Source organism: Pan paniscus, chromosome 8 (assembly GCF_029289425.2).
Source record: "Pan paniscus chromosome 8, NHGRI_mPanPan1-v2.0_pri, whole genome shotgun sequence".
Lineage (NCBI taxonomy): Eukaryota > Metazoa > Chordata > Mammalia > Primates > Hominidae > Pan > Pan paniscus.
Genome location: NC_073257.2, coordinates 55924736 through 55943742, shown reverse-complemented (window position 1 = coordinate 55943742; position 19007 = coordinate 55924736). Strand labels below are relative to the sequence as shown.

At 55.5% G+C, this 19007-nt stretch overlaps 1 protein-coding gene across 3 annotated transcripts in view; it reads left to right on the top strand.

Moving 5' to 3' along the window:
* Positions 1–19007, top strand: part of RASGEF1A (RasGEF domain family member 1A) — a 72543-nt gene that overhangs the window by 37530 nt on the left and 16006 nt on the right. The gene's annotated exons all lie outside the window — the stretch shown is intronic.

The following is a 19007-nucleotide window of genomic DNA, read 5'->3' as shown; positions in this document are numbered from 1 at the left end:
GTGCGGGAGGGTGCCCGCCCTGAGGACCCGCGCGCCGCCCTCTGTGCGTCCCCGCTGGAGCACCTACTGCCCGGTGGGCGGCGCCCAGCCTGCCTCTGCTCCTGCCCTGCCCTTCGCGGCGCGGCCCGCGGACGCCGAGAGCACAGTGGCTCCTGCGAGCCTGGAAGGGGTGGGGACGGGCGTGTAGGAGCCCGGACGACTTGAGGGGCGCAGAACCACCTGTTGCTCTGAGGAGGATGTGCCGGGCGAGGGGTGGTCCGCGGTGTGTGGTCTGTGTGAGTTGCAGGCGGGGGAGGGCTGCGGAAGCGCGGGCGCGCTTATTCACGGCACATGGGAGGGAGCGCAGCCGTGCCTGTGCCTTGTGAGCCCCATGCGCGCCTGTGCGTTTAGGGAGAGTGGAGCCCACCGTGGGGCTTCGAGGAGTGTGCGCTCCAGGGCGAGGGCGCTGTAGGGTGCAGGCGGAGAACTGGTCCTGGAGAGGACCTGAGCATGGAGCACTGGCATTTCCCACGCTGTTTATGGAGACCCACCCCCAGAGGCGTAAGGCGGTGTGATTCGGGTGCGGCAGCCCCCTGGGTTCTGAGTGCCCACAGCGTGGAGCTGAGCCCCGGCCAGCCCTGGCCACGTGAAAGATGCAGGACTCATGTGTCCCTTCCTTCTTTCACTTACTCAGCATGCATTTATTGGGCCCCTGCTGTGTGCAGGCACTGCGGTTCAGCAGGGAACCAAACACCACAGCACGGAGAGTGTTGTCCTCACGGTGCCCACACAGCAGAGGAACAAGCACAATGTGTAGGTAAAATGGGTGGAGTGCTACCTGGTGCTGAGGGCTAGAGAAGAAGCAATGTAGGAGAGCTAGCAGGGCCTGTGAGGAGTTCATCGCTGAGGGTAGTTCAGGTCATTCTGCAGCGATAGAGCAGCTCCCAAGTCCCTCAGCTCACAACACGGTGCAGTTTCCACTCACTGGTGTCAGCCCTGGTCCAGGCCACCCTCATTCAGGGACCCAGGCTGACGGGGTCACATAGTAGGGGAGTGGGGAGGGCCCTGCACTGGCATTTAAATGCCCCAGCCCAGTACTCCAGTCACTGCTGTGAGACAGGTGGACCCCACGGCCCCACCCCGTTTCATTCGGACCTCCAATGACAGTCCTGCTCCCCCAGCAACCAGGGGTCTAACACACTTGGTGCCCAGCGTGCTGACCACCAGTGAAGGAGGGGGCTGTCTGTGCCTTAGGTATGGTGGCCAGAGGAGACGTGTGCACAGGACCTACTGAAGGAGGGGAGGGAGGGAGCTATGCGGGGGACATACCAGGAAAAGGCCAGGGCAGAGCTTTGAAGTGGAAGCTTGCCTGCATGTTGGGGCCAGATTGGAGACTGGGGCATCAGGAGCAGAGCCCATGAGGAGGTGGGACAGTGAGGCCAGCGAGGTGGCGTGGCTGGGGGAGCCAGTGGGGGTGACGGGGCTGCAGTGGGAGGTGGTGGAGCAGGATGTGCTCCCCGTGGGGCTGCCATGGCATTGCTGGCTGCTGCTGGGAGGGGTGAAGCTAGCAGAGTGCCACCCCAGTGGTCCGGGGACAGATGAGAATCCCAGCCTTGGGAGATGACAGAGAAGGAGGAGGAGGGAAGGACTGATTCTGGGGGTATTCTGAAGGCAACACCTGGAGGCCGTGCTGGTGGGTAGGCTGTTTTCATTGAGATGGGGAAGGGTCAGGCTGGCGCAGGAAGGAGGGTGTTGCCCTTAGAGGTGGGCAAGACGGCAGGCGCAGCAGGTGGGAGCAGGGACAGTTCAACACTTCTCACCCCAGAGGTGTTGCCTGGCAGTGGTGTGGGCAGTCTAGAGTCCAGGGAGAGGTCTAGGCTGCATGTGCTCATGCAGAGCCTGGCTTGCTCCACCCTGCAGGCTCCTTGCTGCCCTGCCTCCTGGCCACCCTACCCACACCTGCACCTGCTGGCTCAGGACAGCACAGCCCTGGGCCCCAGCCTTCCCAGGCCCAAAGCCCATCTTGCTGGGCCTGCTAGCTTGAGCCACCTTCTTTCAGCTTCCCCAGGAGAGGTGGGATGAGGACTCTAGCCCTCAGCAGGGCACAGGCCAGGGAAAGGAGAGCAGAGCCATGGCCTCTCATGTTAGCCCACCACCTCTGTGCATTGGGGGTCCAGGCCTGGCCAGGATGCAGGGGGCACTGGGGACAGCACAACCCAGGGTCACATACTCACAGACACATGGGCCGCAGCAGTGCCATCTGTCGGGGGGGCAGGCAGTCAGGAAGGGCTGCCTGGGGGAGAGAGTCTCACACTGGCTTTGGTGGGATGCATGAGGATTGACTTAGTGCAGGGGAAGCTGCCTGCATCTCCCACACCTTTGGGCTCTTGGACCTCGCCCTCCAGGGAACTGCTGGTGAGTGACCAGAGGAAGGAGACCAAACTGTCATGTCAACCTCCCTTTTCCCCCTTAACCCACTGGAAAACCCCTGGTTATCCTTGGAAGCTGATCTCAGAATCACCTCCTTCATGAAGCCCTCCCTGACTACTCCCTACAGAGTTAGTTCCCCACCTCCGTGCCTCCACGACACCCAGCACAGACCCCCAATCCTGAAGAGATCATGCCATGCCATGGAGTTGCGTCTGTCTTCCCACAGACACTAAGGTCCATGGGCTGTTCCGTTCTGAGTGTGTGGCATGGGCCACAAAGGCCTCAAGGGATGCTGACTTGACTGAACAAGTTCTGGAAGGAAGGAGGAAGGAAGAAAGGAAGGAACAAAGATGAGGGCGGGAAGTGGCCTGTACAGGCTCTCTACTTCTTGTTTTACATCTGGGGAAATTGAGGTCCAGAGGGGCTGTGTCTTGCCTGAGGTCAGCCAGGAGGTCAGGGGTCAGAGCTGGCTCCTGGGTCATGAGGGCTTCACTGTGTGGGTTCTGGGCTGCCTGGGTCCCTGTGGGTTCCAGGACAACGGGAGTTCAGAGGCAGATGGGACATGAGGCGTGGGGGCTCCTGAGGGAACCCGGGGGCAGTCAGGTGGGAGCCCATGGATGGTGTGGATCTCGGAGGAGGATGGCAGCCAAGATCCCCTCAGCTTCTCTGTTTCTTTTTTTCTTTTATTTTCTTTTTTTGAGACAGAGTTTCGCTCCTGTTGCCCAGACTGGAGTGCAATGGCATGATCTCACTGCAACCTCCACCTCTGGGGTTCAAGCAATTCTCCTGCCTCAGCCTCCTGAGTAGCTGGGATTACAGGCATGTGCCACCATGCCTGGCTAATTTTGTATTTTTAGTAGAGACGGGGTTTCTCTATGTTGGTCAGGCTGGTTTCGAACTCCTGACCTCAGATGATCTGCCCGCTTTGGCTTCCCAAAGTGCTGGGATTACAGGCATTAGCCACTGAACCTGGCCCCCTGTTTCTTCTTCTGGCCCCTGCTGCTGGCTGGGCCCTGGCCCTGCGGCCCCTGGCACCACTGGCCAAGTGGAGTTTTGTTGGCAAAGCTGGTGTCTTGTGGTCTCAGCCTCGGGGAATAACCCCGCCCCCACCCCTGTCACCGCCCACACCCGCCTTCCGGCTGGGACCCAGCCCCTGGCATTTCCCAAATGTCACTGTGACTGCCGCCAGCCACCCCTACCCAGCCTTGGGACGGTAAGTATGCGTCAGAGCACCGCCCTCCTCTCTCTCCTCCTCCCCGTGGGTGAGGAGGCTCAGCCTTCAACTCTGGCCCCAACCTGAGTATGACTTCTCTGGGGGCCTCCCTGGGGCCACATACAACAGATGTCCTTAAAACAGGGACTGGCATGTTCCTAGAGTGCCCAGCCTGAGGGGGCAGTGGTGTGGTGTTTTGGGTGGGTGACCAGGAAAAGTGGCTTCAGGGTAGCTGAGCTGGTTGGCAGAGCAGGTCCACTGTGGACATCGTGTTCCTGGGGGATGGTAGTGGAGCTTAGAGAGCTGAGAGATCCGTGGACACACACGCACACACACACACCCATACACAGACACCCACACACAGAGACACACGTAGGTGCACACAGACACAGAGACACACAGACACACAGAGACATGCAGAGACACAGACACAGAGACACACACAGGCACACAGACACAAAGACACACAAACACAGACACATACAGAGACACAGACACAGAGACACATGCAGGCACACACACAGACACAGACACATGCAGAGACACAGACGTAGAGAGACACACAGACACATGCAGAGACACAGACACAGAGACACAGACACACAGACACACAAAAAGACACAGACACACAGAACCACACAGACACAGAGACCCCCCCCCCACAGACCCCCACACACAGACATGCACACACACACAGACACATGCAGGCACATGCACACACACAGACACAGAGACACACACAGACACAGAGACACAAAGACACACACACAGACACATACAGAGACACAGACACACATGGACACATGCAGGCACACACACGCAGAAACAGAGACACACTAACACAGAGAAACACAGACACACAGACACATGCAGAGACACACAGACACATACAGAGACACACAGACACACCTCCCCTACTGCCACTGGTGTGAGCATCTCCGTAACAGCGCCACACAGACTTATGGGCAGACACATATGCCCAGGGGAGGTAGATAGGTAAGCTATTGATTTTTTAAAAGTTTATGTTAGGTAATTGATTATTGATACCTTACTAGTTTGAACAGATTTTTAGTTTGGCTTCCTGGAAAATCCAAGAAATTAATTATATTACTTACACATAAGGAACAGCCAACTTCTTTATTTCTAATGTATCTTTAGTTTTCTTATCTTATTATGTTTTCTAAAAGGTGCAAAGTAACATTAAATAATAGCAGTTGTCTTTGGCTTGATCTTCATTTTAATGAGGAGGCTTTTCATGTTTTACTAAGTCTGAAGCTGGCCCATATTTCCAATAGGTATTCGTCATCAAGGACAGTATGCTGGAATCCTACATTAATTGCCAAGAGTGCACACCAGGAATGGATATTCAGTTTCATCAAAGGCTTTCCTATATCTAGCAAAATCATCAAATGCCTTTCCTCCTTGGACCTATTAATGTGTTGACTTATTAACTCTTCTGAGCTAAATCATCCTCTTGTTCCTGGAATAAAGCCCACTGGGTCAGGCTCTATTGTGCTTAAAAATGCTGCTGAGTTCATTTTACTGATGTGTTGCTATGTTGCTGAGGGTATTTTTCACTATTTTCAGAGGTAAGAATTTATGCATACTTTTCTACTAGGAGACATATTTGTCACATTTATAAATCATGCTATTTTAGCTTTATAAAATGAATAGGAAGGCTTTTCAATATGAATTGTGTAGTTGAAATAGTTTATATATCATATAAAATTATCTTATCCTCAAAGGCTTGAAATAATTCATTTTAGAAACTATTTCAGCCAGGGCTTTCTTTTATTTTTTCCAGAGGCTTAGTTGGCTGTCAACTTCATTTGTACTATGGTTATTGGTCTTTTTGGGTTCTAAACAGTTTTACTCTATTTTTGGTTACTTATATTTTCTAGATAATATAAGTAACCATTCAAAGTTCTTGCAGATCATTTACCACAGATTTAGGTAGTTGTTTGTTTTAAACTTTCTTCTACATATCTGGAGTTAGATTCCCTTTTTTCATGCCCAATGTATTTTTCATGTCCTTCCTTTCTTCTTTCTTCTCTCCCTCCCTTTCTTTTTTAAAATAAATTTTTATAATTTTTTTAAAGAAATAGAGACAGGTTCTCACTAGAGCCCCCCGAAGTGCTGGGATTACAGGCATGATCCAGGGTGCCTGGCCCTCCCTCCCTTTCTTCTTTCCTTTTGTTGATTAGAATTGCAAGAGGGTTATCCTTGAAATCTGTGTTTTCAAAGAATCAGCTCTTGAAGTTTATAAGGAGTTCTACTCTATTCTTTGATTAAGTCATCTAATTTGCTTTTTAGTAGTTTCTTCTTCCAGTTTGTTTCACTGTTTTGTTGAGAAGCTCTTTTTTAAGCTTTTTGAATCAAGTGCTTAGTGTTTACTTCAATACATTATTGAAGTCTATGAACTTTTCTGTGAGTACAGCTTTGGCCATATCAAATTCGATACAGAGTTTTCCTATAAAGGTTATTTTTCTGACATCTGTAATTGGAATTTGAATCTTTAACACAGGCGTGATTTAGGGATTTTTTTTATGAAGTGAGTATTTTGTTTATCAGTTATATATTAATATCCAACTATAGTACATTGTGCTTATGTCATTCTCTCACCTGCACACTTCTATTTGGGGACTTTATTGGGTTTCATTGGTGGTATAACATATGACCATGTGGCAGAGACTCTGGACAGTAGAATGTGCCTTTCTGTTTCTAGACACAGTTTTTCACATATCTTGGTCCCCCGTCCAGAGAGCATGCATTGCAATATTTTCATCCCTTGGGCATCTACCACTTGCTGGGCAATTTCTGGTTGTGAATCTAGCATGAAGAGGTGCTCACTGTATTTCCTGGGCATAGCTTTGTGTTCTTGGGAGTTTACCTCTAATAGGGTTATTAAAAAAACCAATAAAGTGTTTTTCTTACTCTCCACTCTCAGCCATTTAGCACAACATTCTGATACCAGATTCTCTAACATTAAGACAGCAGCTGGGTGCCCTGTAATTCAATTTGGACAATATTGGAGGCAGAGTCAGATCTCACAGGTTGAGAGCTTGGTCCCACAAGGCTGTCCCCCTCCCTCGACTTCAGATGCCATTTGCAAGTCTCAGGTTGTGGCCTGTGCTTCTGATCCACCCAGCAAATCACCACTCCTGGGACTCCCTTCTCAGATTCAATTAATTTGCTAGAGCAGCTCACATTATTCAGGGAAGCACTTGCTTCCATTTACCCACTTACTATGCAGGTTTTTACGGTGGTCACAGATGAACAGTGAGAGGAAGGGATGCTCAGGGCAAGGCATGTGAGAAGGGGCGTGGAGCTTCCCTGTCCTCCCAGGCACTGCACTCCAGGGCCCTCCACCTGCTTGCCTACCCAGAAGCTCTGAAGCCGCTCCTTTTGGGATTTTGTGCAGGCCTCATTATGTGGGTGTGACTGACTGAATCATTGGCCATTGGTGATGGACCCAACCTTCAGCCTCTCTCTTGTCCCTAGAGCTGGGGGTGGGAGTGAAAGTCCCCACCCTTTCATCACATGGTTGGTTCCCCTGACAACCAGCCCCCAGCCAGGCTGTCCAGAAGTCCATCAGCACACAGAAGACACTTACCACTTTGGAGATTCTGAGAGTGTTAGGAGGGTGTGCTGGGAAAAAAGACAGCGTCATGCACCACATAGTGGTCCCCTGAGATTCATAATATGATATTGTCACTGTGCTTTTTCTATGTTTAGCTGTAGAAATCCTTACCGTTGTGTTACAGTTGCCTCCAGTATATTCAGTGCGGTCACACGCTGTGCAGGTTGGGATCCCGGGAGCAATAGGCTGTACCACGGAGCCTGGGTGTGTAGTGGGCTGTGCCATCCTGGTCTGTGTAAGTCACTCTGGGGTTTGCACAACGATGAAATTGCCTAAGATGCATTTCTCAGGAGGTATCCCCGTCGCGAATGGACGCATGACTGTATGTGCCTGGGCCACACGGACAGGAAGGGCCAACTTGCAGGTAGGAGGCCTGGGCGGCTTCCAGCTGTGCCCTGTCCTCAGCCCCACACCTGTATCTCATCTGGGAAGTGGAGACCAGGGCCTCAGAGGCCCCCAGATGGTGTCACAGGGCCCAGCAGGTGGGAGGCCCTCTGCCTACGCCACTCATTGGTGGTGAGGCTTGTGCGCAGTTTTGCAGGGGCTAGAATGCAGCATGGGCCCCTTGGACCCTGGCCTGATTTCCCCCACCCCACCTCGCTGCCCTGCGCTTGCAGCCTAGCCGGCAAATGCAGCAGGGGCAGCTCCTCCTGGGTCAGGCCCTGTCCATCCCACAGGCCTGGCTGGCTCCCCCTGCTGTCACCTCACACCATTCTCCTTCTCCGGAGCCCTGTGCTGGTTGCCCTGGGTGGCACATCAGACAGGGTTCCAATCCCAGCTCCACCAGTTTCCCAGACTGGCGCTGGTGACTGAGGCCCTTTGGGCCTCTGTTCCTTCATCTAGAGAAGGGGGAGCAGCAGGAGAGCCACCCTGGGGAGGCGTGGAGATGGCTGTGTCTGGCTTAGGTTCGAATCAGCCTAGTGGCGCTAACTGATGTGGGGAGGTTTCAGGATGACTCAGCAGCCATTTAAATGCTTACAAATTCATGGTTTATTGGGACGTTTTCACACCCCAACAATCATGCAAATATATTCCACACACCCAGGCAGTCATAAGAGAGGCGGGAGCGAACCACAGTGTCGGGGGATGGGGAGACCAGCTGCTGATTGCCCAGGGTCCAAGTTCCTTCAGAGCAGAGGGACCGCAGACCCCCGGGTGGAGGGATGGGATCACTCCTCTTCTCCCAGCAGGGCGTCTGGTGGCCTCCAACGGAAAAGAGGCTTCGGAGTTCTCGAGGGCAGTGCTTCTGCAGGTGTCTTGGTCGTGAGCAGCTTCTTTGTATTTATGGCCCTCCGCAGGAGTGTCCCTGGCCATCATCTTCAGGTGCCTTTTGACATCACTTTCTTGTTGGGTCTCAGGGATGCCTGGCCACAGCAGATATCATCTGATCATTGCAGTCCACCACACCTATGCTAATCACTCTGAGGGCTCAGCAACTTCACTCTAAGCTGAGTTACTTGTCATAAGTACTCCCCCCACTTTTTTTTTAAGACAGAGTCTTGTTCTGTCACACAGGCTGGAGTGCAGTGGCGTGATCTCAGCTCACTGCAACGTCCACCTCCCAGGTTCAAGCAATTCTCATGCCTCAGCCTCTGGAGTAGCTGAGATTACAGGTGTGCACCACCATGCCTGGCTAATTTTTTGTACTTTTAATAGAGATGGGGTTTCACCATGTTGATCGGGCTGGTCTTGAACTCCTGACCTCAAGTGATCTGCCTGCCTTGGCCTCCCATCGTGTTGAGATTACAGGAGTGAGCCACCACACCCGGTGAGATAGGGTCTTGCTCTGTTGCCCAGGCTCTGTCACCCAGGGGTGCAGTGGTATGATCTTGGCACACTGCATCCTTTACCTCCTGGGCTCAAGCAATCCCCCTACCTCAGCCTCCTGAGTAGCTGGGATTACAGGTGCATGCCACTGCCCCTGGCTAATTTTTCTGTAGAGACAGGGATCTCCCTATGTTGCCCAGGCTGGTCTTGAACTCCTGGGCTCAAGCGATCCTCCACCTCGGCTTCCTAAAGTGCCAGGATTACAGGTGTGAGCCATTGTGCCTGGCCGTTTATTTTGAGACCCTAAGGACCACAACACATTATTACACATTCCTGTGCACTGGTACTCTTGGGGCTAGTCAGTGTCTAACCACCGGTTACCAGCCCCCAGGGCCAGGGGACAGACGCACAGCATGTGACAGAAGAGCTGCCTGTGTCCACGGCATGGGGGTGGCAGTCAGGACGTGTGTCTGGGTGCTGTTTCCCAGAGGCTGCTGGACTGAGCATGCCCATGACTCTGTGACCCAGCAAGGGGCTGGGTGCCCCCTTCCCCTACCCCCATGACTGGCCCAGAGAGAGCTCCCTGCTCCCACAGCCATCTGCCAGGAGGACAATTCAAGTGAGGGAAATGGATTTTTATTTGTTTTGAAACACAAAGGAAAAATCTTTGCTCAGCCTAATTAGTTATCATTTAAAAGTAAAAGAACCATATGTCTTTTATTCCATATCCCAGCACCCTAGGTGGCTGTAGAGGGCGGAGGTGCAGCTCACCCGGGACAGGTCTGTGTGTGGCCTACGCGGCTGGCCATCCCTTCCCGCCTCTGGAGGCCCTCAGCCCTGACCCTGCCCGCTCACTGTCCCTCTCTCTTGTTCATGGGCTGCTGCTTCGGGGCTGACTCCAGGGCTGGCTGGATGTGGGCAGTGTGCCCGGGTGGGCCTGGGCAGGACAGATTGCTGGTGCCTTCCTACTGGAGCCAGCAGGCGCCCTGGCCACTGCCCAGAACTGATGAGCAGCAGGACACCCTGCTCTGTCTTGTCATCATCAGTGGACAACCCATCTAGGACAGGGACCCCAGAGGGGTGATTTCACTTGGGGTGGAATCTGCACACTGCTTCCCAGCCCCCTCCTCCGTGGCACCCTAGGGGTCTCCCTGGAAAGGACAGAACTGGCTACCAAGGTTGCCTGAGTTTGCACATGACCCCATCCAAGCCTGTGCCCAGCTCTGCCCCTGGGAGGCGCAGGGCTGCCCACCCATCTACAGGAGGCTCTCGTTACCCCTGCAGAATCTGATGGCGTTGGCCGAAGAGGGAGCGAGGCCAAGGGGAGGGGGGAGCAGGGCCCCCCAGGCGGCTGGAGTGGGAGGCCAGGCTGCCAGTGCCTGCCGGGAAAGGGCAGGGATTCTCTGAAGTCCCACCTGCTGCATCCTTGGGCCTCTTGAGTCTCAAGAATGGAATGGTTCTTGGTGGACAATGATGTTCTATGCCCTGAGCAGGCCCAGAAGAAGCTGACTGGACAGAAAGGGAAAAGGGAGAGGCAGAAACCCAGACTGGGCAGAATCTGAGGAGCGTGAAGAGGAGACGACCAGATTCCTTCAGTCAATTCAAATTGTATTGGGTAATAGAAGGGAATTCAGAAGGAAAAAATGAATCATGTGTCTGTAACAAAGCTTTAATTATCCACGTCGCGCCTGTGGCCAGGCCTCTGGAGCGGGCGCCCTGCGAGGCGCTGTCGTGCTGGTTCCCATGGCAGCCGCCTCCTTGTTGGAGTCCGGCCTGAGGCCCTTGGCCAGGCCCTGAGACTGCCCTGGCCAGCCCAGAAGGTTCACAAAGGTAAATCCGGCCCTTCTTCACAGTACTTGAAGTTTGGCTTATGTGAAACAGCATGACCCCTGCCCTCTGATGCCTGCCTGGCCTGGAGGATGGAGAGGCAGGGGCTGCAGGGAGTTCCCTGCCCTGCTGCAGGAATGGGGCCAGCATGTGCTCCCAAGGACTGTGCTGCTGCAGAGGCCACAAGGGTTGAGAGAGAGGAGGGTGAGGGCTGGAGAGCCTGACCTGCAGGGGAGTGTCACCCCCAATGCCCCCCATCCCTACACCAGAGCCAGCTCTGAGTCCCCCATGCCTGGGACAGGACAGTGCAACCAGGTCAACGGGTCCACCTGCCTAGAAGCAGGAGGCAGCTTCTCCTCACTTGTTGCTGTCTGCAGCAGGTGCACTGGCTGTCCCTTGCATGGGAGGTGAGAAGGACCCAGAAGTGGGATGAGGGAGGGGGCAGCACCAGCTCCCAAGAGCTGTGTGTCTAGGGAGGCAGCTGGGAAACCTATAGGACCGCTAGTGCTCTACAGTGCCGATGTCATCAGAACCCACCAGGCATTCAGCCTGTCCTGAGCTTTGTGGCTTCACTTAGTGCTCACGGTCGCCTGGGAAGCAGGTGCTGGAGGTGGCATCTCACAGAGGAGGGTGCCGGCTCCCAGCTGGGGTGGGGCCCACTCCCTTCCCACTGGATGCCCAGCCCATGCCTAGATCCAGCCTGGGCCTGCAACTGGCCCCTGCCCATCTGCTGTGCATGGCCTCAGCAGATGGGACAAGGGCTCCCTGGAGTTAAGGGAGACACGTTTCAGCTCAGTCAGGACAGTCTGAGAGCTGGGATTTGGGGATGGGGAGGACATCTGAGTGTTGGCTGGGTGGTTGGGGGAGAACCCTTCCTGCCCTGGGTCAGGGAGTAGGAGGTGGATGCAGCCCGGTTGTGGGAAGGGGCTCTGATGTGGCGCACCTGCTGTTGAGGGCAGGCCTGGGGCCAACCTGGGCAGAGTCAGGGTTTGGCTTCTAGAGTCCTGGCTCTAGTCCCTCTAGCAGGCAGTAGAATCTCAGAAATGGTGGAGACTAAGCCCCAGACTCTCCCAGGCAGGTGTCACTTGCCTGCGCATTGTGGATAGATGACGTCCAGAGGGGTTGGGCAATGGCCGGTCACCCGGCCTTCTTCCACAGAGCTGGGAGGACCTAGGTGTGGTAGAGGGGCTGGGCAGTGGCTGGTCACCCAGCCTTCTTCCACAGAGCTGGGAGGGCCTAGGTGCAGTGGGGATGGAGGCGCTGAGGCGGGTCGTCCAGCGCCTGGGACTGCAGCACCAGCTTGGAGAGAGCACTGTAGCCCTGGCGTGGGAAGAGGGAGCATGAGCGAGGGACACATGTCACCAGGACAGGGGTGTTAGAGAAGTGGAAGCCAAAGGGGGATGGAAGGACTGGGGGCTGCCTGGGGCAGGCACTCCTCCTCTCAGCTCCATACAGGTCCCCCAGCCCCATGCTGGGGTGGTGCCCTCAGGGTCGGGTCCCAGCACGCTCCACCAGCTGAGGGTGCAGTGGCCCCATTGTCTTCTGCAGGCCATCGGCTCCCCTCGCTTGTGCTCCCCTGCCAGTGAGTGACATCCAGTAGGTGGGGGTGGCCCCTACCTCATTTCTCCCCCTCCACGATGCCTCTCAGTGCAGGTGGGATCCCGGAGGCCTCTTTTTACTGGTCTGAGAATGCAGCTCTGGATTGGCAGGGTCAGAAGATGGGGAAGGGTGTGTAAGATGGGAAGGGTGAGCGGCAAAGGAGGCGCAGCTGCCTCCACTATCTGACCGGTCCTGATGGAGCTCAGGAGGGAGATGGGGTGAAGTCTGTCCTTGCTGCATGCTGGGTGGAAGGGAGGAGGCCCCTAACCTCCTTCCCCCTCCTCTGCCACCCCATGCAGGTTCTTATCCCATCAGGAGCAGTGCCCCTCCTTCTTTCCTCTCTGAGGATGGCTGAGTCTTCAAGCCAAGTGGGCACACTCAGCCCTCTACCCTCCCCAAGGCGGGCAGTTTCTTCCCTGTGACGTGGCCCACTGCCACATCCCAACGGCCTTCTCTGGGTGGGGCAGCCCCTGGGCGGGCTACCTAGCACTGTCTACTATCCAGGAGGGGGTCAAAATCCTCACTAAGGCAAAGGGCCCACTGAAGGTTTAGCAAAAGACGTGCATTTGCATGGGGAATCTTGTAACCATGGTGCCTACCTCCCATACACTCAAACAATCACTTCACTTACAAATTGCACCTGACTCCCTGCTGAGCCCTCCCCGCAGGGTAAGGTGAGGACCCCCACAAGATGGTCCCCCAAGGAAACCAGGAATCACCTGCTGCATCCTGGGGGAGCCTCCTGGGGAGGGGAGCCTCATTCCCGATGTCCTGGTGGGAGGAGCCCAGACCCTCACAGAGTGGGGCAGGCGGCCCACCCACTGTAGGCATAGACCCTGAGTACCGATGGCAATGGCGGTGGTGGTGGGATGTGCCCGGGGTGCTGGTGGCTCCAGCGCCCCCGCTCCTGGCAGGGTGGGGACCAGGCCAGGTTGGGGGGCAGCCTGGCACTGCTGGGGACCCTGACCCTGGCACATCACAGGTCCAGGTTTAGCAAGGCCGACACACACATCATCAGTCAGTGCATGTTTTGGAGTAAGTGAGGCAGCCAGGAGGTGCCCCAGGGAGGGTTTGCCAGAGATCTAATGGGCCAAAAGCTCCCAGGCTTTGGCGCCAGCCCTTCTGTCCACTCACTCTGCTCGTCCTTTCCCAGAAGCTCCTTCCAGTCGGCTGAGGCCTCACCTCCGCAGGGAGGCCAACCTCACCGCCCAGGCAGAGGTTACCGCTTTCCCACTCACATTCCTGACCTTCCATCTCCTCTGTCGGAGCACTGATTCTCTCCTAACCCAGAATATCATGTCGCCATCTGTGGCCGTTGTGCGTGGCACCACACAGGCTCTGTGGGGTGCTCTCTGGGGCCAGAGAACCCTGTTTTTTTTCCCCTGGTGTATCTCCAGTATCTAGGCAGGGATCATTACCACTTGTGAATGAATGAATGGGCAAAGAATAGGGCTCCGGGAACACCTACCTCCTTCCCCACCCCAGTGCCGGTAATTTCAGAGAACTGGCCGGTTATCCCTTGAAGGACGAAGAGCCCATTCTGTCGGGTCCGTGGCATGCATCCAGCCCAGCACAGGTAGGTGTGCAGGTCTCTCCCCTCCTGAGGCCCACCAGGATCATGGCACAGGGCTGCCCCCAGCTCCCTCCAGGAGCACGCTCTCCCTGCCAGCCAAGAGAGGGGAGACAGGCGAGATGTGTAATTTTCAGTTGCTAATTGTGATGCCCTGCAGCTTGCTGAGCTAAAAATAGTCTCCGTTTTTGTTGAGTAGGTTAAAAAATAGAAGCCCACGTGCTGCCTCAGAAAGAAGCCCCCTGCCAAGGCTGGCAGAGGCAGGGGGCTGGCTCGAACCCCTCCTCCACCTCCTGGCAGATCCCTGGGACTCATGCATGATGGGCCCTGAGGGCTGTTTTTGTCCCAGTTTTCCAGGAAGCTGGGTTTCTTAATTTGAAGTCCACAGATGAGCTTCTGGGAGCTCATCAGTCCCCCGAATCATCTGCAGGTCATGGGAATGTGTGCTTGTCCACATGTCCAGGCCAGGGCTTCAGCCTGCACTTGATGCTCAGGGGGCCATGCCCCTGCCAGGTGCTCTCAGGGGCAATGCTGAGGTGCGAGGAACAGCAGGGCAGACCTGGGCAGTCCTGCACATTACGGCCTCTTGGGTCCTGTGAGCTGAGCCTCAGTGTCCCCATCTGAGAAACGGGCCTCTCCGGGCTGTCTCCCTGGGTGAGGGAGAATTGCATTGAGATGAGTCATGGAATGGCCAGCACACAGCTCACTCTAACTCCTAACGATGCACACTTAAAGCAAAGCAAGGTTAGTCAAGTGAAGGTTAATCCCTGCTTTGGAAGTTTCCAGAATTGCAGACTCCAGGATCCAGAAGGGGTCCTAGAATTCTGACAGTGTGCTAGGAGCCTGCCCTATACTGCTCTTCCCTTTGGAGTTGAACGGAGGCCTGACCCTGTTCCTGTCCAGCTGTGCAGGAGACTCTGTCCCCTCCTGGCCTGTTGTTCCTACTCTCTGCTGTGGTGGGGCTGGTGGTGTTGGAGGATGGCCAGTTACCCCATAGGGCCACCTTCTGATGCTCCTCCCATAGCCCCTTTTGGGGAGCTGGACAGTTGTGCTCTGTGCACACACCTACGAAGGGGGGCGGGGTGGGTGAATGCTCACTGACCCCTGCGTCCCCCTTCCCTGGGGATCTTTTATGAGGCCACGGTGGTGTCAAGCCTCCTGTGGCTCTGTTGGGTCTCCTCATCACTGGGCATCCTCAGTGCAGGACACAGAAAGAACATTCGGGAGTGGAAAGTGACCCAGCTGCTGCCCAGGCCTGGACACATGAGTGGGTGCACGGGAAGACGACACGCACAGCAGGCTCTGGCTGCAGTGAGGCCACAGGCTTGGGCTCAGAGCTGCTGGGCCTCCATCGTAGCTGCAGCTCTCAGGAGCTCATGGGTGATAGGGCAGGGTGCAAGGTCTCAGAGTCCATGGCTGCAGTTTGAATGGAGGGAAGGACTGTGCACCAGCTCAGGAAAGGTGTACACACTGTGTGGCTGCCCCTCCCGAGGAGCGCATACAGCTTTTGCACACATGAGGCCAGAGACAGATGGCCTCTCTCTGTGTGCTGCCTGGGGAACGGGCATGGGTCACATTAGAAAGCTGGGTAGCAGGTGGGTGCGGTGGCTAAACCCTGTAATCCTAGCACTTTGGGAGGTTGAGGCAGGCAGATCACTTGAGGCTGGCCAGGAGTTCAAGACCAGCCTGGCCAACATCATGAAACTCCGTCTCTACTAAAAATACAAACATTAGCTGGGCATGGTGGTGTACACCTGTAATCCCAGCTACTCGGGAGCCTGAGGCAGGAGAATCACTTGAACCTGTGAGGCAGAGGTTGCAGTGAGCCAAGATCGTGCCACTGCACTCCAGCCTGGGCCACAGAGCAAGACTCTGTCTCAAAACAAAAAACAACAAAAAACTCTCCAATGTCCTTGAAGAGGCTGCAAAAAGGAATGTCATTCGTACTCTTTCACAAAAACTTCCCTTTTCCTCTCTCTCCCAGGATCTCTCATAGCACTGGGGCTACATAGGGTCCCTCCTCTTACTTTCTTAAAAGGCTGGAAAGTTTCTCAGATCCTGGCTGCCCCCTCCCATCTTCTCACCCTGGACCCTCAGTCTAGCCACTTCCATTCTTGCTCTCTATGCTTTTTTCCTCTCCTCAAGCTATTCTTTTCTTTTATTCATATGTAGTATTTTACATATTTATGGGGTACATGTATTTTTTACATGCATGGGGTATGTGCTGATCAAGGCAGGGTATTTGGGGTATCCATCATCTTGAGCATTTGTCATTTCTATGTGTCGGAAACATTTCTTCTATCTCTTTTGAAGTATACAATACATTGCTGCAAACTATAGCCACCTGAGTCTGTTATGGAACATTAGAAGTTATTTCTTCTATCTAAATGTGAGTCTGTACCGGTTGCCCAAGCTATCTTTGTTTCCCGCTCCTGCCCTCTGGTAGCCATTATTCTACTGTCTACCTCCATGAGAGCAAGGTTTTCAGCTCCTCCCACCTGAGTGGGAACATGCAGCGTTGGTCTTGCTGTGCCTGGCTTGCTCCACTTAACATAGTGACCTCCACTCTCAGTGCTGTGTGATTGGCACAGTGTATTCCTTGGTGCGAAGGGGTCTGTGCACCTGTGTGTGCATGTGTGCACCTGTGTGAACCTGTGTGTACCTGTGTGTGTGAGTGTTGTGGGGGGAGCTGTGAATATTCAGAAGCTAAAGTTTTAGGCTGTGTCCCCTAAAAGTGCCTCTCCCCTGAGGTGTATTGAGGCTGAGCTCCAGAACGTACCCACTGGAAAAGGTCCTGGAGATCCAGGGCTGTGTTCCCACAGTCCCTCACCCAGGCTGAGCAGAGCCCCAGGAGCAGTGTTCACTTGCACTGAAGCACGCCCTGCGTGTGAGCACTTGTGCTGGGCTGGAAGCCACACTCCACGTGTCTCCATGCCACCCCCGCACTCCCCACAGCCACCATGAGGTTCAGGTGCCAGTGCCACTAAGGCTCACACAGACGGAGGAACTGCCCCAGGCTGACCACCAATGGGAGGCCTGGCCCACATGTGGATGCAGGCTCCTGGCCTCTCCCCTCCTGGCACTTTGGCACCGTCAGCACGTGGCTGTTCTAGAGTCAGAGGGGGTTGAGAAACCAGATGACAGCCCCTCCTCTACCCTACTCACTCCATGGGGCGGGGTGCAAGGTCTCAGAGCCCATCTTAAACCTGAGATCAGAGCTCACGGAAATGTTGGCTGTGCTCGCTTTATTGGGAAGCACAGTCCCGGGCAGCAGGAGGCTGGGAGCGAGTGGAGAGATGCCGGGATGTGTTCCAACAACAGCTGGCATCCCAGGCATCTCTGGGGAGGCTCTGTGAAACTTCTGTGTCTCAAAACAGTGCCTCTGGGATGAGGACTCCTACAGGGTGTTAACCTGCCCCAGCCCCAACCTCTCCCAGGGCTGGCGGTGTGGTGTGTGCCCATGGCCCTAAGGGCCTAGGTCATAGGCCACAGGTCAGAAGCAGTGGCACCCAGCACTGGGCCACTGGGCACCATTGAGGCAAGGCCTAGATGTGGGTGGCACAGAACCACATACCTGGTTCTGCTCCAGGCACACAACCGCACCAGCTTCCGTCTCTCCCTTCAACCTCACTGCAACCCTGCAGGGAGGTGGGACAAGACATTCCACACCCAGTGTCCAGCCGAGGAAGCAGGCTTAGGGCCACCCAGAGGCTTCCCATGGGTGTGGGGACAGAGCCTGTTCTCTGGCATGCAGTCCCAGGCCCAGGATCTGCAACTGCAGGAAAGGACTCAGGTGTGCGGGGGTGTGGACAAGGGCATGAGAGACTGGGGGTGCAGCTGTGGGGGGCCTCTCAGGATGGTATCACCTGTGGCAGACCAAGGAGGGACAGCAGCAGGACCCCACGAGTCACTTCATCCTCTGGGGGACAGCAGCATATGTGCCAGGTGGGGCACCTTGGGCCAAGCCTGAAAAGGCTGGGACAGCCACAATGAGGCAGAGTAGTGGAGGCCTGGGGAGAGCCCTGTGCCTGGTTGTCTGCCGCCTGCCCTCTGTCCTGCTGCAGCGCATACTGGCAGGCAGGTGGCAAGGGGCCTCTAGGTTCAGCCTCTCCCAGGCAGCCTCCACTCCAGGCCTCCTACAGTGCTGCTGAGGCTGTGCAGGTCAGGGGTGTGACCCTCAAGGCCCAGCCAGGAAGACTTAGGCTCAGATACAGGGAGGACCCCCTTCTCGAATGGTGCCCCCAGAGAGCCAAGTAAAGCCAGGTATGGAAATCTGCTCTCTTCCAAGATGGAAGAGGGCACCCCTCTCACCAGCAGGCTGGGCCCCTGGGACTGCCCTTGTGTCCACCGGCCCTGCGTGGGAGGTGAGAAGGGAGTGAGGCGCGTCCTCCAGGAGACAGTGAGTCACTCTTCTCTGCCTCGCTGTAAGCACGTTTCTTCTGCATTGATTAGCTCTATAATTAGGAGGTGCTTTCCTTCCTGCCTGAACAGAGGAGGGGCTGCAAGGAACCAGAGGGGCTGCTGGGTGCAAGCCTGTCCCCCACTCCCTGCAAGGAGCTGCTGCTCCAAGGAGTCAGAGGGGCTACTGGGTGCAAGCCTGTCCCCAACTCCCTGCAAGGGGCTGCTGCTCTTCCAGGCCAGCCCCAGCTGGACCTGGGGTGGAGGTGAGGGTTCCCACAGACACTGGTCTGGCACACTGGCTGGCCCCAGCCCCGTCTGTGCCTACATCCTGGGCGGGAGGAGGGTGCTTCCTGAGCCCTTCACAGGGTCTGCTGCCTCGAGATGGGTCTGGTGCAGCCAGGAGCAGCTGAGGCAGGAGAGGCTCCCCGTGCTTCCTGGAAGTCTGTGGAAGATGCCAGTGCCTCTCCTGCCCCTGAGACGTTAAATCAGTTGTCCAGGCAGGGGTCAGGCATGGTGTCTTTGAAAAATCCCCACATGGTGCTGGTGTGCACATACTACAGCTGAGGGCCTGCCCTGGTTTG